This window comes from Balaenoptera physalus (genome assembly GCF_965194825.1).
Source record: "Balaenoptera physalus genome assembly, contig: HAP1_SCAFFOLD_1117, whole genome shotgun sequence".
In the NCBI taxonomy this organism is placed as follows: Eukaryota; Metazoa; Chordata; class Mammalia; order Artiodactyla; family Balaenopteridae; genus Balaenoptera; species Balaenoptera physalus.
In genome coordinates this window covers 48,204-73,684 of record NW_028125677.1, presented here as the reverse complement: position 1 = coordinate 73,684, position 25,481 = coordinate 48,204, and the positions used below count along the sequence as shown (strand labels likewise).

General features: G+C 43.3%; 1 long non-coding RNA gene across 1 annotated transcript in view; it reads left to right on the top strand.

Moving 5' to 3' along the window:
- LOC309653758 overlaps positions 1-25,481 on the top strand; it is a 177,651-nt gene that overhangs the window by 107,093 nt on the left and 45,077 nt on the right. The gene's annotated exons all lie outside the window — the stretch shown is intronic.

Below are 25,481 nucleotides of genomic sequence, written 5' to 3'. Positions count from 1 at the left end.
TCACCGATTATGGAAGAACTTTTACATTTTCATCATCACACATTAATAGTGATTTTTAAAATAAGTTCTCTAGTCCTCTATATCATTTCACTAATATTGACATCTAAACTAACTCACTTGCATACAATAGATGCACAGGTAGAGAAAATGTGAACAATTTACTAGCCACTATTGTAATCTTAATTGCCCTATCATCATTGTGAATCCTTTACATGACACATGAAATCAATAACTCTTCCCAAACCATAAAACACTATGGGTCAGTAATGATACTGAAGCTACAAATACACAGATTATGACGATTTAAATGTTGACTCCTCTGTAATCCCCACATCAGAGCTAAAACCAGGAGAATAATGACTAATAGAAGTCAACAACCGAATAGTTAGAGATAGTCATTGAATATTAGTTTCATCTGAAATTGTTGTACACTCCTGAGTTGTTCCTTCTCAGGCCTAAAAAGAGCTATCCCAGGATGCCTAACTTAAAGAATCCTAATACCAACAGGACCAGGCCTATGTTGTGGACAAGAGAGCTCGTTTTCCTGAGTTCAAAGACAGGACAGAGGGATATGGCTGAGATATGGGGTGAATCTGGAGCCCATGGGGATGCACTCTCCAAGCTCCAGGATAGGAATGGGGCCTCTAGGGTCCCAGGCCACCCACCACACCCTCCCGAGCAGGATCTGGACAACATTCCCTGTCAGTGATGAGGCAGCCCTAATACTGGTCATGCCCCGATGTTGTGTCCTATGTGGGCCCCATGCTCTTGGGATCACATCCCACACTCTGCAGGTCCATGCTACAGGGTCCTTCGTGCCTCAGGAGTACAGACCACACAACAAGCAGTTCCCTCCACAACCAGCAGGAGGAGGGGAGGAGAGCAGGGGCACCAGGGGAGTCTCACTCAGACAACAACACCCCAGGGGTGCCAGCGGGGACAGTGATGATGCAGATGAGGCACAGACCAAGAGATGGGACCAGAGGACCCAAAAGGCAGCTGGTCAGGTCCTGGCTCATCTGCACCCCGGACACCTTTGTCCCTCATACACCCCCTTCCTCATACACCCTCTCCTTAAATGCAGAATCTTCAGATGCAAACAGGCAGAGCTTCAGACTGAAAGTCAGCTCTTCCAAAATGACCCATCAGCAAACACTTCAGGATTCCACTCCAGTGGGTGCCCTGGAGTCGACAACTCAGTGACTGAAGTGGATATCGGTGCCAGGGGCGGTGGGAGGGAATGGGAAGTGAGACTTTCATGGTTGTGGAATTTTCGTTTTGCCAGATGAAAAGTTCTAGTGATGGTGGTGATGGCTCCACGAGAAAGTGAATCTATCTGATGCCTCAGAAACGTGCACTTAAAATGGTGATGATGGTAAAGGGTATGTGATGTGTGTGTTTTTTTGTTTTTTTGTGATGTGTGTTTCATTTCACTTAAAATAAATTCTTAAAATAATGTCTTGTTAATTGAGATTCCATTTCGACTCCCCTTCATCACAAATGTCAGAGGCCCAGACACAGTCCCCTACCTTAGGGGCCATCACGGTACCCTCACAGAGCACGTGGGAGACCATTCTTAGGGGGGGGCTAGTCTGTGCTCACCTGACCTCTGTCCAGGGGGACCCAGGCAGTGGTGACTCCCATAGATTAGACATATGATATGCTATGATATTAATATGATACCACCAAGTGCTGTCACTCACCAGAACACAGAGCAGCAACCCACTCAAACATGTCTGACCTCATATGATTGTGACAAGATGAAGAGAAGAAAAGGAACCACAGGTTAATCAGGGCAACACCCTTAATGCAGAGGTTGGAAATCTCAAAGGGGACAGGACACACTGCAGGCAAAGAGCGCATATGCGGTCTCCCCGTACATGTGATCCTGACCCATGCAGGTATGGTGAGACCCACACAGTCCCCGCACCCTATACCTGGGGTCACACATCCACACTCACCAGGGTGACCCACCTCCCCATACCCCTCCACCTGGGTCACATGTCCACAGTCCCAGGGTGACCTCACCTCCCCAGACCCTGCACCTGGGGTCACACGTCCCCTTGGTCAGGACACCATGGCTCTGCAGGGGGCTCCCCCAATGTGGAAACAAGCTGGGTCCCTGGGACCTCCTGGGATGGGAAAAAGTGTCAGGTGGGTCTCCTTTCCCCACACTTGTCCCACAGGAGTCCTCCTCTTCTCACTTTGGTTCTGTGTGATTTTAACTGTTTTTAAAGCTTTCAGGCTAGAGTTGAACACACGACCTTGGCGCTGGCAGGCTCAGTCCTTTCTCGTCTCACTTACGTGTTGAGAAAACTCACAGGACAGCAGGGCTGAAAGCCGAGGGGCAGCTCTGGACTCTGCTGAGTAGGGACGGTAGACTGGAAGGAGTGCTCAGCAGCAGCCTCAGCTGTTACCCATCGGCCTTTTGCCCAATCTGCGTGCCCTGCAATCAATTCACCAGCTAAACCTGCCTATCGGGCTTTTGCCCAATCTGCGTGCCCTGCAATCAATTCACCAGGTAAACCTGCCTCCCTATGCACCATGCACGTGCTGGTAAATTGGAATTATTGCCAGGTAGCCTCCCTGAGGATTCTCCACGAACCCCAGGGAAGGTGAACCTTGCAGGGATTAAGACTAAGGCCCCGACCATAGCACTGACCCTTGGGAGGACCAGGTCACCACACTCAGAGGAGAGGCTGTTACGTAGACAAACCCACCTCAGCTCCAGACCCCAGACACCTAAGCACTGACATTCAGATGCAGTCATGGAGCTTCCCAGTACTGAGGCCAGGCCGGGTCTCTACCCAGGTCCTCATAGTCCTAGCGTACACAGAACATGGTCAGGTCTAAATCTTCTTATTATAGACAACACATGGTCAGCTCTAAACATAATCGGTAGACAAGACATGCAGAGGTCTAAATCTACCATGTAGACAGAACTTGATCATGTTTAAACTAGCTTAGGGCTGATCTCATAGGACGTACAGATCACACACATGGGTCTCTCATCTTTGGACACCCACATCAGGAAACTGAACAAAATCTTTGTCATTAAACATTTCAACAGGCAAAACAGAAATGTTCCCAATTTCTCTGGCCACCTGATGGTCAGGATCCATGGGTGAGCCACGAACTTCTTACAGTGCAGCCCAGTCTGCTGCCAAGACAGACAAGAAGTGGCCTGATTCCAGCCTCCCAGGCTTCCAGAAGGAGGCGACCACACTGGAAGCCCAGGCAGGAGAGTCCTGTATGGTCCGGGCCGGGAGATCCGGTCTGTCCATTCGGCTGGCCGATTCCGGGCGTGGCGCTCAGGGCTGCTGAGAGCCCTACACTCAGGTCCTGCTTCCCTGCAGCATGTGCGTGTGCATGTGCGTGTGTGTGTGTGTGTGTGTAGAGGGGGCGGTGGCTGACGGCTCCCATGGCTCCCGTCCCAGGCACCGCGCTGTGTTCCAGGGGAGGCACGGGGAGATGTAGGGACACAGAAGCCGTTGGAGAGGAGAACCTACCGCGGAACTCCTTGCACGCTGGCTAGCCCCACCCGGGGACCCGCCTGCCCATCGTGGGCCGCATGTCACCCCCCAGCCCCCCACCCCCGAGGACAGGGTGCCTGATCTTTCAACAGCACAGGGTCTCACATGAAGGAGACCCAGTGGGGACTGTCACCACCCTCCCCACTCCTGATACTGTGTTTGGGGAGAATGAACCCCCTTGACTGGGCGATGGGACCCTGTGAGGAAAGAGGTGGCGGCCTCATCCAAGTCGGGGCCTGGCTGAGAGATGGAAACACAGGAGCCAAGTGCAGGGCCTGGAGGCCAGGCCAACAGGAGGGGCACCCCCATACTTGGCCGGGCTCCCCAACTGTGACATTGTTGCTTTAGGGGACCTGGAGCAGGTGACTGAATGTAATGGGGGTCTAAACTGGACCCTGAATGGGGTTTAAAGAAGGTGTGAAAGAAGTTACTGAGACGGTGACAGTCATTGGAGGACAGACTCTGTGTCAGGACATCCTGCTCCATCCATTTAAATCCCTGAGATCTGTGACCTTTACGTGGCTACGCAGGATTGTTGGAGCAGCTGCGTGCGGATATATCTGGGGCACAATTCAGTCTGCAACCAACTTGCAAGTGCAAGTGGTTCCAGCAAACACACAGGTGTGCGCACAGGCAGGCACAGGACACACACAAACATATGCACGTGCACAGCACAAATATATTCACACACTAGCATATGAACACACATGCACGCATATGCCCATGGACACACTAACGTGTGCAAGTGCACATACCTGTGCACATTCACAGCATATGTATGCAAACAGGCACATGCACAAGCATAGCACACACACAGGGAATAAAGTGAATCCGTAAAGTATTAATTCCTGAACACAAGTGAAGCTGACATGTATTTTTCCCTTTTCTTAGCTTTGATGTTTTTCACAATAAAAAGTTTAAGAAAAAAGTTAATGGCAAATGACTTTTGATTCATAGGACTTTCTGACATTATTCCACAAATATTATGACAGGAGAAATGAATGTAGATATTACATGTGTCCACTAATGGATGAATGGAGAAGAAAAACACAGTCCATCAATACAAGGGAATGTTATTCAGCCTAAAAAGGAAGGCAATTCTGACACGGGCTGCAGCAGGGATGAACCTTGAGGGCATTATGCTCAGTGATGTAAGCTAGACACAAAAAACAAACAGTGCTTGATCCACTCATACAAGACCCCTAGAGCAGTCGGAAACATAGAGACATAAAGTAGGATGTTGAGTGCCAGAGGCTGAGGGAGGGAAAATGGGGAGTGAATGTTTAATGGGGACTGTTTCAATTTTGCAAGATGAAAAAGTTCTGGAGGACGATGGCGGTCAGGTTTGCACAACAGTGCGAATTACTTCTTGACCCTGAAATGTGCACTTAAAAATGGTTAAGATAGTAAATTTTATGTTATGTGTATTTGACCACAATTTTAAAAACTTTTTAAAAAACAACAGGAAATAGTCCATGAATACCACAAGATGCACAACTTCACTAACAACCGAGGGATTAAAGCCATAAGAAAAATACTGTGCATACACCTACCAGAGTGGCAGACATGAAACACATAGTATCAAATATCAGCAGGATGTGGAGCAATGGAAAGCCTGGTACGCAGCGGGGGGGATGCAACCACTTCTGAAACAATCGGGCCTCAGATAGCGAAGTCCGTGCACACAGACCCACAGTGCTTCTCCCAGTTGAACACAAACCCACCAGCCCTGCACCAGGACACACGGACATGGACTCTGCAGCCACAGGAGCCAAACCTGAAAGAACTTGAAGGCCATCACAAGCGGATGCAGAAATGAATCATGAACGCTCCTATGAAGGAATATTCCACAGCAATGGAGTACATTTTGTTTAAAGGTAGTAAAACTATAAAAATTATTAAAAAAAAACTATATTCACAAGATGAAAGAATCTATAATTCTGGCACCTAGGGATTGTCAAATGCTCCTAAAAATAGATTGTTGTGGAAATGTTTATTATAGGGAAATTGACATATTCTCTAGGAAGGACGGGGTGAATGGGCCTGCTACATTTTCTACATTGAAGACATATACAGGTTTTGATTCTACTTCTGTTAAATCAAGTGGGGCTTCATTAGATTTCTGCTACTGCGGAGATAATCAAATTCTGGGTAGGGGTCAGGAGAAAATTAGTCATAGGTGTTCTTGTGTAATAATTACTGTTGAAAGTGTAAATGATCCATTTATCAGTAAGACTGAGAATAGAATAACTGTTACATTACTTCATATGAGATTGTCTGTGCTACTGTCCCTAGAGCTCCAGTGAGTGAGTATTTTGAACGTGAAGCTCATCCAGATCTGAGGATGGAATAGATGGCTAGGTGTGATATGGCTAATATAAATAGTATGCCTACATTTATATTAATTAGTGGATAAGATATGGGAAGAGGAATTCATGTTGTGAGAGCCAGGGTTAAGGCTAGCATTGGGGCAATAATATATAAATTGATGATGTTGATGGACATAGTGGTTCTTTAATAAGTAATTTGAATGCCTCAGCAATGGGTTGTAATAATCCATGGGGGCTGATGATTTTTGGCCCTTTCTGGATTTGTATATAGCCTAGGATTCTCCATTTAGTTAATATGAGGAATGCTATGGTGAATTAAATTGGGTAATTTGTGAAAGAATGTTGATTATAAACATATTCTTAGGAAGAGGACTTGAACCACTGCAGATAAAGGTTTCAGTTTTACATAATTACCGGGCTCTGCCACCGTAACAAACTCTGTTCTACAGTAGGGTATGTATAAATTAATTGAATGTAGATTATATCATCATTTAGTTTGAAGACATTTTGTAAAGTAAGCCGAATTGCTCTTGTCCTTTCATACTGGAAGAAATCTGCAATAGACAGAAACCAACCAGGATGACTCCAGTCTGAACTCAGATCACGTGAGACTTTAATCATTGAACAAACAGACAATTAATAGCAGTTATACCATTGAAATGTCGTGATCCAGCATCAAGGTCATAAACCACATTGCCCATATGAACTCCAGAATACAATCACTAGTAAAACTTGTTCCGTTGGTCAGTGGTTTAAAAGCACAGGTGATAAAGGATTTTGACTAGTTGGTCTAAATTTTAATCACTCAGAGGCGGTTTTATTCTCCAAAAACTAAATGGCGCACAGGCTCAAGGCACGCCGGCTTCAGTAGTTGTGGTGCGCAGGTTCAGTAGTTGTGGCCCAATGGCTTAGTTGCTCCGTGGCACGTGGGATCTTCCTGGACCGGGGATCGAACCGGGTCCCCTGCATTGGCAGGAGAATTCTTAACCACTGCATCACCAGGGAAGTCCCAGAATTGCAGTCTCCCTTTTAGTATACCTTAAGCCCAAAGAATCCATGGAAATTTGTTACAGAAAATAAGACAAAAAAATATTGTAAGGACTATAACAGAAGCATATAGTACACAGTTCATATAGACACATCCCAAGCAGTTACAAAGTATATTAAAAGGGAGGCTGCAATTTTAAAAGAATAAGATAAATTATATCCACAAACTCCCAATCTTTCCTGAAACGTTGCAAACTGAAACCCTATTATATGAAGCAGAAGATTCCAGGAGACATTCTACAAATGAAGGACTCTAAACCCTGTGGTTGGATAAGGAATTCTGGAAGGAAGGTATCCTCACCCAAGGAGAGCAGGTTCCTATACTTCTCTAACATCACACCCCTGTACAATTCCCATTGATTTTGGTCCAGTCATTCTCACTCCTCTTGAGAGAAATCTATGGCCACATCCTGGAATGCCAGCAGCCCCTGAAATTAAAAGTACACATGCCATGTGGCCACAGGAAGAGTTCATAATGTGACCCAAGAAGAAAACAGCAAGTTAAGAGAACTGGTTTTAATTTAGAAGACTGTCTTCAATTATCCACTAATATATATACATATATATATATACACATATATTTTTTATTTTTTTACAAAGTAACTTTCTCTACCTTATTTCTAACTACAAGAAAAGAGTATGGCATGTGATCCACAAAACCAGTGTAGAGACTATACTTATCTGGAAAAGAAATGATAAAATGATGGTTTCAACAAAGGCATATGCATTTTTGAGTGTGTTATTTATATCAAACTGGATAAAATGTGTGTATTTCTCAGACAGAAAAGACATGTCGAGGTAGAAATGTACCTTTCAACTATTCATGGGTACACAAGTACACTGGGGAGATTGTAAAAGTGCAGATCGTGATTCAGTAGGTCTGGTGGGCCTGAGTTCTATTTTTTTCTCAAGCTCATTTTTAACTGGTGATGCCAGAGTCTCTGATTCATTAATCACAGTTGGGAATAGCAGAGACATAATTAGAAAGGTAAAAATTCATATTTAACTTTGAACTTAAAGTGTTTTATGGATTTTACACCTTTAATAGAATAGTAAGCACAGCAGCAACAATCATTTGTGAATATTTACTATAGACTGTGTATCTTTCTTTTATGTGTAGGATTCGAGGAAAAAGGCCTGGGCTGCAGCCACAGTGGGCGGGGCCCGCAGGCCGGGCCGCCCCTCCAGGACCCCCGGAAGGGCTCCTGGCGGCTGCAGGCGGCTCCTCCCCTGGCGCCGCCCTCACTCCCGGAAGGCCTGGGGGCAGAGCGGTCCCACCTCCTCGCCCAGAATGGAGCCCACGTTTCCGCAGAGCTGGAACTCCCGGTTCGGTGTCTCTTCCCTCCGCCGTCACTGAAGTGCCCCGGAGCCCGAAGGGAGGGCGGCCTCACTGAGGCTGCCGGCTCTGGAGGGGCCCTGGCGGCTGAAGCCACGACAGTCCTGGGGATCGCGGGCCAGGTAAGTAGGCGCCGACCCTCCTCCTGGTCCGGTGCCCGGGCGTCAGCGCAAGACCAGCTTCTGAGGGGCAGGCGTTCGCTGCCACCCGCCGCTGCTGTGCAGAAAGAGCGGCCCCCTGCGTCTGGTCCCGGGGAACTTCAGTCCCTCCTCTCGCCCCTGCCCTCGGCCTGGCTCGCGGGGCCTGGTGGGCGTGGGGAGTGGGTCGGCCTGAGCGTCCTGAGGGGAAACGGGGAAAGGGAGGCCCAGGGTCCGGTTGGAGCGTCAGCGCCCCTCCTCCTGACTGCGGGGAAAGCGGCTGAAAACGCATCCCCAGGCTCGCAGGCCCCTTGTTCAGCCGAGTCTCTCTGCGCTCCTTCCTCCCTGAGCTAAAGTACTGGGGGGAGGGGACAGGGGAGTGGAATGGCGCAGGTAATGGGGAACATCAAAAGGTGACTGTTAACTAAGGAAAACCAGCTCTCCCAAGGTGAGGAATGGAATGCTTTTCTTTGTATGGGAAGATGCAAGCGTCTGGGCTCACTGAAATCCTTCCTTTGATATGCACCTCAGCTCTCTGGGTCCTGCATTCTGTATTTGCATATCCTGAGTTCCTCAGGGCCTGCCGGCTCACACTGGAGGGCTGCAAGTGCTGATGTCTGTGACATCCTTTTTTTACTGATATGGCAAGAAATATTCCATTTCTCACAGCCTTGAGGGGCAGAGAGTGAAAAAGAGTAGGAGAATCTCACTCAGCATGTAATTTGGCTTATAAATATATATATATATAATATTCATATTTAAGTGTGCTAATGGAGGCTCTCAATTCCAATCAATTTGTACTACTGCCCTCTATGTATTAATTTCATCAATATCATATGATAAATGCCTATAAAATTGATGTAATCCATTTAAACAGGATAATTATTTTTAAAGGAAACATAATAGAAATATAACAACAAAACCCTTACCACCAAAGGCTGTGTGTGGAACAACCTAAATATATGTTCCATTGTTAAAATATTGAAAGATGTATTCAGTAGAAATATCAACAAAATGAAAAATAATAAGGGCAGCGGAATGCTGAAATGTTGTATCTTTATCATTAAAGTGGCAGAAAATCATTTAGTAGGCACTGAGGGCAGAGGATGCCTGATTTTATATCTTTTTCATATTTGTGCAGTTGTTTCAGCAAGTAACTTAAAGACAAAATGGAAAAACAAGGAGGTTTGTGCCTGAGATCATGTTGATGTGAAACCAGGGATGGCCACCTTGTGCCAGGTGCGTGAAGTTTACCTGGCCAGGTAGACCGCAGAGCTCCTGAGAAGCCAGGGTTGGAATTCTTCTGCTGGGTGCCCCTTAGCTTCTGTGACTTGACTGATTGTGAGTCATGTTGGGGGAAAGACCTGATCACAGGAAATGGGTGGAAATAGAGTGATTTGGGGAGCAGCTAACGACATTCATCACAGCTCATGGCCTGACTGAATTTTATAGAAACAGGAAAACAAATGCTTCTTATGGAATCAGAGAATATGAGGGCGGGACAATCCCAGAAAATGAGAAACACCCATCCCATTTTCCAGATGAGAAAACAGAGGCCCAGCAAGGTGAAATCCCTCACCCAAGTTGCACCCGTCTCTCCTCCCCACTACATGGTTCATGAAAGCAGGACTCTTCCTGCCTTGATCACTGCTGAACCCCAAAAAGGGCCAGGCATCTAGCAGCTGCTCCAAAAATTTTGGTTGACTGTAGGAACAATGCTATTTCTTTCTTTCTCACTCTTATTCAGGATTGTGCCAAGAACTCCCCAGGTTGCGATGTAATTCGATAAATGTAAATATTAATTGAGTTTTGTTGTCATGAGGACTTAGGCTTTGAAGGTAACAGACTTGGTTCAGATCCTGGTTCTGCCACTCAATAGCTGTTTGGCTTTGGGAAAATTACTAAACCTCTCTGAGATTATTTCCTCCTTTGTAAAGTGAGGATAAATCTATCTGAGCCAGCAGAGCACCTGCATGAGAGATGTGCACTAAATATTGGTCTTTCTCACTCTCCTACACCATCTCTCTGTTCTTCCCAGAGAAGTTGTACAGAAGAATATAGTACTCCTTTAAAATAGCTAACTAATTAATTTGTTTTTGGCTGCGTCGTGTATTCGTTGTTATGCACAGGCTTTCTCTAGTTGCGGCAAGCGGGGGCTACTCTTTGTTGTGGTGCGTGGGCTTCTCATTGCGGTGGCTTCTCTTGCTGCACTTGTTGTGGAGCACCAGCTGTAGGCGTGCAGGCTTCAGTAGTTGTGGCCTGCAGGCTCAGTAGTTGTGGTGCATGGGCTTAGCTGCTCTGCGGCATGTGGGATCTTCCCTGACCAGGGCTCGAACCCATGTCCCCTGCCTTGGCAGGCAGATTCTTAACCAATGTGCCACCAGGGAAGTCCAATATACTACTTTTTAAAAAGGGGTTTTAATTTATTTCAGATTGTGTACATTTTTCTTGTAGAAAAGGTTATTCCACTATAGAAACATAAACACGCAAAACCACTCCAAATGCTATATTCTATGGGTTAGATATTATCAGTCACATTTTATAAGTAATTGGGCAAATGCCAAAGCACTAGCTACTGGGGAGTAAGAAGACTCAAATCTGGAGTGCCCCTCACCCCAATTTCAAGAGCAGAGTGTGTTTTTCAAATCCATGTTTCATCTGGTCTTTGCTTCTCATCCATCTTTGCTTCTCATCCATCCTCTGTGTCTGCCTTTCTCAAGAAGGCTCAGATCCTCCGCTTTCACACCCTCCCAGCTGGTTGTGCCCCAGCTCCCGCCCTGGAGCCTCTGCATGCCTGGGTGTGCCTGCTCCCCCTGTGCATCACCAGCTTTGCCAGGGAGCTGCTGTATCGTGCACTGCTTGCTGTGCCCAGAGTACCTGGACCCTTCTGGTACATGAAGTACACCCTCATCACCATGTGTGCATGCCCATCCTTATATCCTGCCTCTAAGCCAGGGTTGGGGGTGACTACAGTGTGCATTCAGCTGTGTGAGGTGCTGGGATCAAAGTGAAGTTCCCAACTTTTGAAGTTGCAGGCTTGAGGGGCACACAGTGATTTAAAATCAGGTCACCTGACTTCAAGGGGGGACTGATTGATTTAAAGCCAAGGCAGCTGACTTAAAGCCTGTGTCCCTCAGCTGCAGGACGACACCAGCTTTGGCGGTGCATGGGTTCTCTCCAAGCCAACAATGCTGTTCAGGAAGAGCTTCCAGCAGTGCCTTAGTGCAGGGGGACTTGGTCCGTGGTCTTGCCCCTGCCCTCAGAGGGGGGCCACCTGCTCTTCTGGAGCATCAGGGGTGGGGGGGGAAGTGCAGAGTCCCAGCTGGAGTTGCGGCACCCTTGTCTGATGGCAGGGAAAGGGGGGCGGGGCTGTTTGGTATCCTGGGGCTGGACTCACCAGGTCGACTCAGCCTCTCAGCCTCCTAACCTACCCCCCACACACCCCACAAGAGTTTCCAATAATATGTAATTGCGCCTTAGGTTCTCGGTCTTCAAACTCATACCCAGGCTCCCAGGTCCCTTGATTCAGCCTATTCCTCTGTGCTCTTTCTTCTACTACATACAGTCCGAGAGGGAGGGGCTGGGGGATGGGACTGGAGGGATGCCGGCAGCACTGGCCTCAGCTGACTAAAGAGATCCAGGGCCTGCGCTATCACACATGTGCGAGGACCCTTAAGGCGGAATCGAGGGGGCCAGTTAGAGGCAGTGCTTGCTGCCTCAAGTGAGTATGGATCACCGTCGGGTGGGGAGCACGCTGACCCCTGAGAAGTACTGTTAGGAGGATGTGTTCCTCCCTCGGCTTCAAGGACGTGGGTGGGCTTCAGGGCTCCAGTTCCTCTCCAGGCCTCCAGGTCCGACTGCACCGCAGCGGGCTTGCAGACCTGTCTTCCTGTCCCAGAACTTGCCAGGCTCCAGGAAGAATCCAGACTGCAGAAATGGTGCCTGAGCACTCCAGCGTAAGAAGTGCTGTCCCTGGGGACCCAACAGTGGAGGGAGGAAGGGTGAAGGGACTGGGGGTTAGGGTAGGGAGGGGTGGCTGCTCTGGGAGACATTGAGAGAGAAATATCGCCCCCCACACCCCTGCCCCTGCAACTGACCCATTGATGCCATAGGATCTCAGGGCCTTTTAGTCAGAGATGCTTCTGCTTCTTTACTCCTGTGTTCAAAACTATGCAAAACCAACTCTTCATCCTCTTGCTGCCTTGCCAGGACTTTTAAAGCACTGTTCTTTTGAAGCACTCGTTCCCTAAACTGCAGTTTGGAGCTGTCCCAGCTATTTAAAAGTGTTCTCCTTAAACTGAGACTAAATCCTACTCTTTTGGAAAAATGTCCTTAACTTCATTGGAGATCGTCTTTTCTGCCCATTCCTTCCTTCTACTGCCCTCTTAAGAACCCCTGTGCTCAAAGAGCTTGGTGATTTATTTTTTGCTTGATGTCAAAAAGAAACCTTCCCCATGCACCCCAAAAAGCTTTCCTGGATCATAGGTGTTTCAAAACCATGACAGTGTTTTGCAGTTAGTATACACTGGGTAGACTGCCTAGCAATCCCTCCAAGAGCCAGAGGTGAGCAACACCTTTGCTTATTTGATTGGATGTCCTTCAAGTTTAGGAAGGTACCATTCTTATGACCCAGGAGATAAGACAGAGCCCTGGATGGCTGTGGCTGTGATTAGATAACTTCTGATGATTTTATTTCCCTTACTGAGCTGCTGCTTCTAGGTTAAATTCATTTTATTACCTGTCCATTTTTAAAGAAAGACTGACAAAGTCACTGGAATAGGTCAGGAGTCTGAGCTCAGGGTTGGTCAAAGGTACTCACAGGGAGGAAGGTGGATAAAAATAGGTAGGTAAATAGGAGGGTTGGCAAGTACAGCCAGGACACCCGTGTTCATCGTGCATACTAATAAAGGCCAGAATCTCCTCATTTATCTCTGGTGGGAAGTTCTGATGGTTTCACAGGATCAAACTCAAATCATATTCAAACTAGGGGATTTCCCTGAGCATAAAAGGAAGTGTCCATCCCTAGCAGGAGTCGCTGCAGAGGAATAATGACGTAGATGTAGAGAATGGACTTGAGGAGGGGCAAGGGTAAGCTGGGATGAAGTGAGAGAGTGGCATGGACATATATACACTACCAAAGGTGAAATAGATAGCTATTGGGAAGCAGCTGCATATAGCACAGGGAGATCAGCTCAGTGCTTTGTGACCACCTAGAGGGGTGGGATAGGGAGGGTGGGAGGGACACACAAGAGGGAGAGGATATGGGAATATATGTATACGAATAGTTGATTCACTGTGTTATACAGCAGAAGCTAACACAAAAAGGTAAAGCAATTATACTCCAATAAAGATGTTAACAACAACAACAAAAGAACCCCAAAATCTAAGTCAATCAAGCCAACGCAGACAATGTATGTGTTTACAGTTCAAGAAATCCACAAGAGAATCCTTTATTCTGTAGGCAATGAATGGTCCATTCGAAAAGAAAAAAACTTTCTAAAATGTTGTTTTTCCATTTATTGTTCAGAACATCCTTTTTATACCTCTGCATTTCTTACTATTCAAAGCCAAGTCACGTGAGTTACAGGGAAACAGCTGATTGATTTAAAGTTGGGTCATGTGATTTAAAAACCAGTGGCAGTTGATTGATTTAAGTCCCGGTCATATGACATGAGAAGGGGGTGCTAAAAACTGCTTTTTCATCTCTGGCTCAGAATATCATATTTACCTACCTTGGTTTTTCTTATGATTTAGAAAACTTGAGCTGTCTCTCCTTGGAATCATCAGGAGAAAAATACAGTATTTCAGGTTCATTCTTGAAACCAACTTCTCACGGTTAAGGTGTATTGGCTAAAAGATCTTCCTTCTTCAAGAGATTCCAAACCTCTGTAAGACACGTCATTGTAATTGGAGAAAAAAGAAGAATGAATTCAGGCCAGCAACTGCAGGAGGCCAAGGCAGCACCCAGGATTAGGGAAGGAGGGGGAGGAAGGGCTGAGAGTTGGCTTTAGAGCAGACAACTCCCAGAGGGCGCTGAAGCACAGGCAGAGCCCACCTGCCACTCCCAGTTTGGCACTCCAGGGTCAGATTTAGGTTTGGAGATGGGGTTGCTGTAACCCCAAGGAGGTGAGCAGAGAGGAGGAGTTGATTACCGGTCTCCTCTGACTCTCTGACCCAAATTGCCTGGCTTCACAGGGGGGACAGAGTTTTGCTTTCAGCAACTGATGGGCACTTCCAGGCTGGTCGGGTTGCCCAGTGACCCGACAGCCTGACAGGCTGACTGCAGTGTGACCGCCCTTTGTTTCTCCAGAATCTGTACATCAGGAGGTTCATGGGTGCGGGAGCCCATTCACCGCCCCTCCCCTCCAAGGGGGATGACACCTTCCCTGGCTGTACCCTATGATCACCAGGTACTTGAAATGAATGCAAGTTTTTTGACTTCAAGGAAACGCTCACATAACCGCTTCTTCCTCATAATGTGTGAGATTTACTATAATGGAAGGACATTATAAAGAACAAGTAGAAAACTCACCTGTTGGTCTCCATGTAGGAGTTTATTTTGCATGAATCCCTCCTACATGAGTAGATAACAGAGGTTTATTTTTGTTCCCGTGTGTGTAGTTGTGTCAGAGGATGTAGGTATGGTGATTTGAAGCCGTCAAAGAAATATTCTCAGAACTCTCAAGACTTCTCTTAATTGGAACCGAAAGAGACCTGGAAAAGGAGGAAAAGAAAAGGAGGAGGGAGAACGAATGACTGTTTCTCAGTAAATTCACCTTCCTGGTTGATTGTTCTGTCTTCTCATTTCTTTTAACTTCCATGTATGTCTAGTGGTATAATGTAGAAAGGCTGATTTTTATGCTTTAAAAGATTTTACATCACAAAGAAACTAGAAGTGGCTAACAGAACTTATTCAAATCAATTTTACCTAGAGACTTTGATATTAAATTTGTATACTAAAATGGGTTTATCCAAATTTTCTCTTTCTTTTTGAGTGAATATTTGTAACATATTTTTGTAGATAATAATTTATCCTAGATATACAAAATTGTGAGAATGGGTACCATTTTTTACCACTTAAATGATTTCTTTTAAATGAATAGATTGTACAGTTTAAATGCCAATGTTGTGTCTTACATGTTGTGTTTTAATTCCTGATTTCCAAAACTTGTGTTTATTTAATTGATTTCTATCTAATAATCTGTCTCCCCTTTATTGTTTCTTACTTTATATTTTATTGATCTATAGTTAATTTACATTATTATATTAGTTTCAGAGGTACAACAGTGATTCATAAATGTTTAGGTTCTTCTCCATTTATAGGTATTATAAAAGAGTGGCTATATTCCCCATGCTATACAGTACACCACTGTAGATTATTGATTTTATACATAGTGGATTGTACCTCAAAATCTCCTACCACTAATTTGCTCCTCCACCCTATCTCTCCCTGCTGGTAACCACTAGTCTGTTCTTTAATCTGTGAGTCTGTTTTTTTGTTGTTGTTGTTTGTGTTGTATTCAAATTTTTAGATGCCACGTGTAAGTGATAACATACCATGCTTGTTTTCTCATAACATACCATGCTTTTTTTCTCATAACATACCATGCTTGTTTTCTCTGCGGCTTATTTTACTAAGCATAATACCCTCCAAGTCCATCCATGTTCTTGCAAATGGCAAAATTTCATTTTTTGCTGGTCATCATAAAAAATCTTTTTTATCCACTAAGCTATTGATGAACACTTATTTTGACTCTATATCTTGGCTATGGCAAATAACACTGTTATGAACATTGGGGTGCAGTTATTTTTTTGAAATAGTGTTTTTGTTTTCTTCTGATATACCCAACAGTGAAATTGCTGGATATTATGGTAGTTCTATTTTTAGTTTTTTGTGGAACCTCCATTCTGCCTTCCACAGTAGCTGCACTACTTCACATTCACATCAAGAGTGTACAAGAGTTTCCCTTTCTCCACATCCTCACTAACCTTTGTTATTTGTGATCTTTTTGATGACAGCCTTTCTGACAAGACTGAGGTGATATATCTCGTAGTTTTGATTTGCATTTTACTGCCGATTAGCTATGTTTAGCATCTTTGTGAGTTCTGGCTGTCTATCTGTATTTTTTCCTTGGAAAAATGTCTATTTAGGTCTTCTCATTTTTTTAAAAAAGATTTTGGGTGTTTTTTTGATATTGAGTTGTATGTGCTGTTTCTGTAGTTTAGATATGAACCCTTGCTTGGTCATCTTTTTGGTGTTAACCTCTTATCATGTGCAAATATTGTGTCTCCTTCAGCAGGTTGTCTTTTCATTTTGTCTTTGGTTTCCTTTGCTGTGCAAAATCTTTTAAGTTTAGTGAAGTCCCATTTGTTTATTTTTGCTTTTGTTTCATTTGCCTTAGTAGACTGAACCTAAAACTGTTGCTATCATTTATGTTGAAGAATGTTGTATACTTTCCTCTAGGGGTTTTATGGTTTCTGGTCCTACATTTAGGTGTTTATTCAGTTTTGCATTTATTTTATATATGCTGTGCTAAAATAATCTAATTTTATTCTTCTCCATCTAGCTGTCCAGTTTTCCCAGTACCACTTATTGAAGAGACAGTTTTTTCTCCATATTGCCAGCTTTGTCATAAATCAATTAAATATAAGTGTGTGGGCTTATTTCTGGGATCTCTGTTCTCTTCCAGTGATCTTTGTGTCTGTTTTTGCTCTGGTACGATTCTCTCTGATTACTGTCACTTTGCAGTATAGTCTGAAGTCAAGGTGCGTGATGCCTCCAGCTCTGTTCTTTCTCAAGATTGTTTGGCTATTTGGGATCTTTGTGTTTCTATACAAATTTTAAAATTACTTTTTCAAGTTCTGTGCAAATGCTTTGGTATTCTGATAGGGATTGCATTAAATCTGTAGATTGTCTTTGGTAGTATGGTTATTTTAAGAGTATTAATTCTTCCAGTCTATGCACATGCTATATTTTCCCATCATTTTGTGTTGTCTTCAACTTCTTTCACCAATGGCTGATAGATTTCTGAGCACATGTCTTTTACCTGCTTAGGTGTGTTTATTCGTAAGTATCTTATTCTTTTTGATGTGATTGCATATGGTGTTGTTTTCTTAATTTTTCTTTCTGACAGCTTTGAGTTTTTTTTTTCTTCTTTTTCTAATTCCTTCAGGTGTAATGTTATGTTGTTTATTTGATATTTTTCTTGATTCCTAAGAATAAGCTTGTATCATTATAACTTCCCCCCGTGAACTGTGTTGGCTGTGTCCCATAGATTTTGGATCATTGTGTGTTCGTTTTCATTTGTCTTTGGTATTTTTGGAATCCCTCTTTAATTTCTTCAGTGTTCCTTTCTTCCCCTTTTATTCCCTTCATCTGTGATGTGAGGACTATCTTTAATATTATGTTTGGATTTCTTTCAGTTTTGTGTATTTGCGTGTGTGTGTGTGTGTGTGTGATTATTTAAGTTGCTGAGCTCTTAATTTCACATGGAAACTACCAACCCTGCATTGTTACTCTCCTCCCCCACAGTTACTGAATTTGACCTTATATTTTACATCTACTTGTTTGTGTGTGCCTTAACTTCTTATTGTGAATATAGATGATTTTATTACCGTTTTCTTTCATCCTTCCTATTAGCTGTGTACATGGTTGATTTACTACCTTTGTTGAATATTTGCCTTAACAAATGAGCTTTTTCCTTTAGTAAGTTTCCTTTCCTAATTTTTATGTTTCAGTCGTGACCATTTCTGTTTCACTTAGAAAAGCCCCTTTAAGATTTCTCATAAAGCTGGTTTGGCGATGCTGAGCTCTTTTAGTTTTGCTTCTCTGTAAAACTTTAGATATCACCATCAAATCTGAAGGAGAGCCTCGCTAGGTAGAGTATTTTTGGTTATCGGCTTTTCCCTTTCATGACTTTAAATATACCATGCCACTCCCTTCTGGCATGCAGAGGTTATTGTGAAAAGTCAGCAGATAACTTTATGCAATTTCCCATGTTTGTAACTTGTTGCTTTTCCTTTTCTCCTTTTAATAGTGTCTTTTTATCTTAATCATTTTTTCCATTTTAATTACAATGAGTCTTGGTGTAGTCCTCTTTGGGTTGATCCTGTTTTGGCCTTACTGTGTTTACTGGACTTGGATGTCTGTTTTCTTTCCCAGATTAAGGAACTTTTCAGCTCATATGTCTTCAGGTTTGTTCTAAACCGCTTTCTCTTTCCTTTTTGCTTCTGGGACCAGTATAATGCAAATATTAGTACACTTGATGTTATTTCACAAGTCTGTTCAACTTTCCTCATGTCCTTTTAATCTATTGTTTTACCGTTCATCTTCAGTGATTGCCAGTACTCTGTCCTTCAGTTTTCTGATTCATTCCTCTGTATCATTTAGTCTACCGTAGTTTCCTTTTAGTGTATTTTTCATTTCAGTTATTGCATTCCTCATCTCTGTTTTGTTGTTCTTTAATGGTCTATCTCTTTTTAAAAAACTTCTAACTTCTTGCTCTGGTCGTCCATTCTTCTCCTGAGTTCTCTGATCATCTTTACCGTCATTACCTTGAACTCTTTCTTGAGTAGATTGGCTACCTCCACTTCACTTAGATCTTCTTCTGAGTTCTTATCTTGTTCCTTCATTTGGATCGTGTTTCTGTGTCACCTCATTTTTCTTAACTTGCTGTTTTTATTGCTATGTATGTAGTAGGTTCGTTACATTTCCTGACCTTGGAGAAGTGGCCTTTTGTAGGAGAGGTCCTATGTGTCCCAGCAACCCAGTGTCCCCTGGTCACTAGAACTATATGTTCTAGGTGTACCCCCTATGTGGGCTGCTTGGGCTCTTCTGTTGTGGTGGGCTGACTACTGTGGGTGGTCTGGTAGGCTTGGCTGCCCCCAGACTGCTTGTTTGCCAGGCTCTGCCTTGCATGGAGGCTGTCTGTGCTGCTTGGTGAGACTAAATCATAAGGCAGCTGGCTGCACAACTCTGGGGGACACCAAATCTAGTGCTGGTTCACTTATGGGTAGAACTGCAGTCCAGGTGATAATCAGGGCTAGTGCCCAGTCACTGGTCCTGGGGCTATGCTGGCTACTGGGAGGAAGAGACAGGTCCTGAGTTCTGGCTGCAGGGCCCAGGAGTCACAGAGTTGGTGTTGGATCACTGTTCCTGACACAGCTATCTGCAGGGTCTGGGGTATCCCTAATCTTGTGTTGGCATTCTGATGGGCAGGGTCAGGACCCAGCTGAGTCCATGGCTGCTTCTGGCCTGCAAGTGAGTGTTCTGGTCACACAGGCTGCTGGGCTGTGGTATTCCTGGAGCTGGTGTGTGCCTGTTGGTGTATGAGGCTGATCCCAATGCTAGAGCAGGTTTGCTCTTGGGTAGGTCCAAGCTCCATCCAGTCGCTGTGCAGTTATCACCTGCCGATGGTGAGGCTGACTCCAAGGCCAGAGTAGGCTCACTTGTCAGAGGGGCCAGGGACTCTGGGGCTGGTGCCTGTCCACTGAGGTGTGGAGGCTGGTCCTGGGGCTTTTGGTGGCTGGGCCCATGTCCAGGGGCAGCTGTGCATTGAGAGGGCCTGAAGGCAGCCTGTTTGCCGGTGGGTGGGGCTATGCCCCTGCTCAGTTAGTTGCTTGCCCTGCAGCATCCTAGTACTTGTGTCTCTAGTCTGGTGGAACTGGGTAGGGCTAGGTCCTGAGGCTAAAAAGATAGAGGGAGGATTCTCAAGTTATGCTTGCTGGTACCAGTGTCCACGAGGTAGAAGGAGCTCCCCCGAATGGCTGCTGCCAGTGTCTCTGTCCCTGAGGCTGTGCTGTAGTTGCCTCTTGCCTCTCTGGGAGACTCTCCAAGATCAGGAGGTAGGTGTGACCCGGGATCCTTTCAAATGACTGCTTCTGTTCTGATTCTCGGATCATGTGGGATTTTGTGAGCATCTTTTAAGAGTGGAATCTCTATTTCCCACAACCCTCTGGCTCTCTGGAAAATAAGCACTACTGGTCTTCAAAGCCCAACTTTCTAGGAACTCTTCTTTCCAGAACAGGATCCCTGGGCTTGGGAGCCTGATGTTGGCTTCATACCCCTTGCTACCTGGGAGCACCTCTGAAATTGTAATTATTCTCACATTTGTGGGCCACCCACCTGGTGGTATGGGTCTTGACTCTATTGAGATTTTGCCCTTCTTTCCTGTCTTGTCGAGGTGCCTTCCTTATATCTTTAGCTGTAAAACATCTTTTACGGTAGGTCCCGGCCTGTTTCATCAATTGCTGATCTGTAAACAGTTGTGACTTTGGTGTGCCCATGAGAGGCATCAAGCTCCGGGTCTTTGAATGCTACCATGTTGGACAATCTCTCTACTTCACTCTTAAATCATATTATTTAAGTTTTCTTAGTATCTTATTTGATTAGTGACAGTTTGAAATTTATTATCACTCATGTTTACTTCGCCTGTTTAAAGAAATTGAATAGTGCATTCATTCATTTTGAAATGAAGGTAGTGACCTGTGAATTTCCATACCTCAAAAATCAAGGATAGGACAAAAGCCTTTTTGACCTGTGTTACCCTCAAACTCTGCACCCCACCCCAGCCTGGCAATTAACCTCTTACACCCATGCTCACACCTTCTGTTTTCGGACCGTTAACCATCATTGCATCTTTATGTGTGTTGACAAAGTGAACTCTAGTCTTTCCAGTTTTTGAGTTTTGTTTTTTGGTTTAGGGAACAGTCCTACTATGAATGTACATTTACTGGTCTGCTGAAGTTCATATATAAACCTGTCAAGCACATTACCAGAATTGGAATTGCTTGTATACACACTTTGATAAATTTTAGACACAATGGTAGAACAGAAGTAAATTGTATTTCAAATCCCACAATATTTTCACACCATGAAAACCCTTCCCTGTTTACTATATTTGTGTGTAGTTTATCTTTATGCCCATACTATATTTCCCAGAGATGGGTAAGTGTTACGTTTCTTGCTAGCACATTTACCGTATTGTTCAAAGTCAGGCGTTTAGTGGTTTTAGCATGATCCTATTTCCATGAACTCGCAAATACAAGATCTTCTCTCACACTGTCTTTTACTCCCTGCTGTTTTATATTGCCCTCCTAATTCTCAGTCCTGGTCTTTCTTTATGTTCTTCATCAACCTGGATAGGTTATACTATTTTCTCCCTTATTCAAGACCAATAGAATAGAATAGAACACCTAGAAATAAACCCTGATATATGGCCAAATGATTTTTGACAAGTTACCAAGGCTTTTCAAAGTAGAAAGGATAGTATTTTCAACAAATGGTGCTGAGAAGTCATGTTATCGACATGCAAAGTAGGAAGATGGACCCTTACCTAACATCATATGCAAAAATTAATGAAAACGTATCAAGAAACTAAATATAAGACCTAATAAAATAAAAAGTCTTAGAAGAAGACACAGGACAAGGGCTTCATGACATTGGATTGGCAGTGTTTTCCTCAATATGAAACGAAGGAACAACAAAGGTACAGCTGACAAAAAAATTAACAATTTGCAGTACATAATTTTAAAAAAATGTGTATCAAAGAAATGTAAACAGAATAAAATGGCAACCCACAAGATGGGAGAAAATATTTGAAAGCCATGTATCTGACAAGAGATGTCTATTCAGAATATACAGAGAACTCCTACACCTCAACAAAAAGCAAACACCCTGATTCAAAAATGGATAAAAGACTTGAATAGATGGTTCTTCAAAAAGATGTACAAATGACTAAGCACTTGAATAGATGCTCCATATCACTAAATGCATGTTTATATATTTGTGTGCATGCATACACACACAAGCACACACACACATACACAAGCAGAAAACAAGTATTGGTGAGGATGCGAGGGAGTTGGAACCATTGTGCTATGTCAGTGGGAATGTAGTATGATACAGCTGCTTTGCAAAAGAGTATGGCAATTTTTCAGATATTGAAAAATAGAATTACTACATGATCCAAGAATTTTACTATGAGGTATACCCAAAGGAATTGAAATCAGGGTCTTAAAGAAATATTTGTACTCCAGTGTTTAGAGCAGTAATAATCACAGTAGCTAAAATATGAAAGCAACCTAAGTGTTCATCCACTAGTTCCTGGATAAGCAAAGTGTGGTATACCCATATAATACAATATTATTCAGCCTTAAGAAGGAAAAGATCTAGGAATATGCTACAACATGGATGAATCTTGAGGAAATTGAGCTACCAAAAATGCCATTTTTGTGACTTTTAGTGAGTCATAACAATACAACTACTTATTTCAATTATATGGCGTACTTAGTGTAGTCAAAACCATAGAAATTGGGAGGGTAATGATGCTTTTCAGGTGGTTATGGAACAAGAAGGAAAGTTATGTTTAAAGGATACAGAGTTACAGTTTTAAAACGTAGAAAATTATTAGAAAGATAAATGCTGATGTTGATCGCCCAATAATATGAATGTATTTAATATCACTGAACGGTGCACTTTATAATAATTAACATGTTATATTTTATGTTATTTGATTTTACCAACTTACACATTTGGGAAAGAATGTAATATCAGGAAAGGGAGTGGACCTGGGATAGAGCAGAGAGTAATCAGAAGGGTGAGACCCTGCATATGTTGAAGAAGAAGAACTGAGAGTCTTCATTGGCCAGAAGAATCTTTATTAAAAAAAAATTACTCTGAGGGTGTATTAAATAGATATCTATGGGTGCACTGCTATCTCCCATGGGTTATCTTAAAGAGTCTTTAATAAAGTCCATAAGGCTTGCTGAGGCTTTTTTAAAAACTGGATTCCCTAGGAGATAATTAGAGGGTGGTACTTAAGTCTATGTCTAGGTTGACAGATTTTGCAGGGAAGACGAACCTGAGAACAGTGGAGGTCTTAAGAGTGTAAGTACATGGAAATTAGAAAAAAAAAATAAAAGGAATTAGGAAAACTGTGGACTTCGAAGGTCATGTATTATTACTGAGTCAGACCTGAGGTTTCTAAGGAGTTATATACACAGTTGCTATTTGGATTACTTGTTGATAAAGATAAGTGGAACAACTGGAATCGTTCCCAAGTGTAGGTAAGATATAATGAGAGGATGGAGGTGGAAAGTAGGGAGGCCCAGAGAGAAGTGGGAAGGTCATATTGGGCCAAGATGGTGGTAATATCCAGCAGAACAGATGGTAGAACAGACTATGGGTTCATCGTTTTCATTTCGGCTCCCCCCCTCATCCTTAATAATTCTTTGGGAATATTTCATGGCTCTGTGATGCAGGTACAGAATTCGAGTGAGGAGACTACACCCTCAGTGTCCAGCTGTCTGAGTCCTCAGTGTGCTTCAAATGATGGAGAACTATTGCTTCTTTATGAGAAGAGTTAGTACCTCGTAGCTAAGCTTAAGCTGGAGCTTATGCAATATTGATTCCATTTTATATATACTGTTGGCATGGAGGTTCCTCCTCCTCTTTTCTTGACCATTATGAAATGAATCTATATTTCTTAATATTTGGGTATATCAGATAAATACATTAAGTAAAGGAATCTTATATATTGCTCCCTGCATAGTTTGCTCTTTCTTGTTTCTCTTTTCTCTTTACTAAATTAGCACAGGGAGAGACCTTGAAATGTTCTAATCAGGAGAGATTAGAACATCATATTTCTAGAGAGGTTGGTTGGACAGAGCAGGGGTCCCAGTGAGAATCCAAGCTTCTGTTTCTACTTGGAAGTGTACCTGTGTAGAATAGAGGGCTCCAGGAAATATCCTAGAATATTCCAATGTCCCTGCGGGAGATCATTAAGAGAGGCAGGATCTGGTACCAGATCAGTGTACTATGACATGTTTGTCAGTCATCTGATGTGAGATTCTGAGAGCCAATCCCTTATGGTAGGGCTGAGTGCAGAGTAATGAAGAACCTGTGAAAGCCTTTGATTGCATGTTAAAGATGAAGCTCTGATTTCGGGGAGAATTTTCTTACCTGACTGAATGTCACCCTTCTGTGGGGATGAGATTCTGTGCTTTTCCTCCGTTGATGACCACTGACTGAAAATCATTAGAGGATCATGTCTAGAAAGCATTCCTTATTTAATTTCTTAAAGAAGAAAACATAGAAAACATTTTTATCCACTTTCAAATTGAGGATCATGGGGAATGTCATCAGTGAAAATGTCAGAGTAGGGAGCTCTGGCTTGTGTCCATCCCCAGAAACACTGACATACGTGGTACAACCTGTCAAAATGATCTTATCCACACATGTAAGTTTTCTTATCTTTTCACCCCGTAGATTTATCTTTCATTGAAACTTTACTGACTACAGGGTGTGGAGAATAAACAGGGAAGTAGAAACTGTATTTCCTGATGAGAGAATCACTAAGTCACATTAGCTGTTCTGAACTACGTCTTACTCACCGTGACTCTAATTAAAACAAACAAACAAAATACTTTTTTTGTAAGTCAGTTCTGACACTTCCTCGTTAAAGACAAGGTAACAGATATCGACTTAGATCTACCAGAATTGAGCAAATTTTTGATTATACCTGTGTTGAATATATGAGCATGACCTGCTACAAATCTTCATTATACTTATTGCCACAACTGACAAATTCCCTTTTTCCACTCCTGATATGTTGCATGTAAGGAATGCATAGGTCACTAATCCCAGCTGGTCACAGGTAAACTCTGCCACATGGATTACTGCATGTTTTCCTGCTGGAAGACCACACATTCTCGAGTATCATGCCTGCCGAGTATCTGGGCTCTTCTTTTTTTCTGGATAAAGGTTAGATAATCACCTAATTTTATGACAAATATATAAAATGTATTTGCATATTCTTCAGGTTTTTATTTATCCATTCTCTTTCAAGTCCTAAGTGCAAATATTAAAGTGATTTCCAAGAGGGTGGTAAATAAGACAGCTACATTTATGCTCCAAAATTAGCAATAAATCATAATACAATTGTAAATGCATTAATGTGTGATTAATATGTAGATACTTATGTAAATGCAAGTTTAGTAATGCTTTGTGGAGAGCTTCAGAATCTAGGTATTAAAAAAAAAAGGAGTTCTTGAAACTCTGAGGGAATTATAGAGAAGTCTTTGTGTCTATAAATATCAC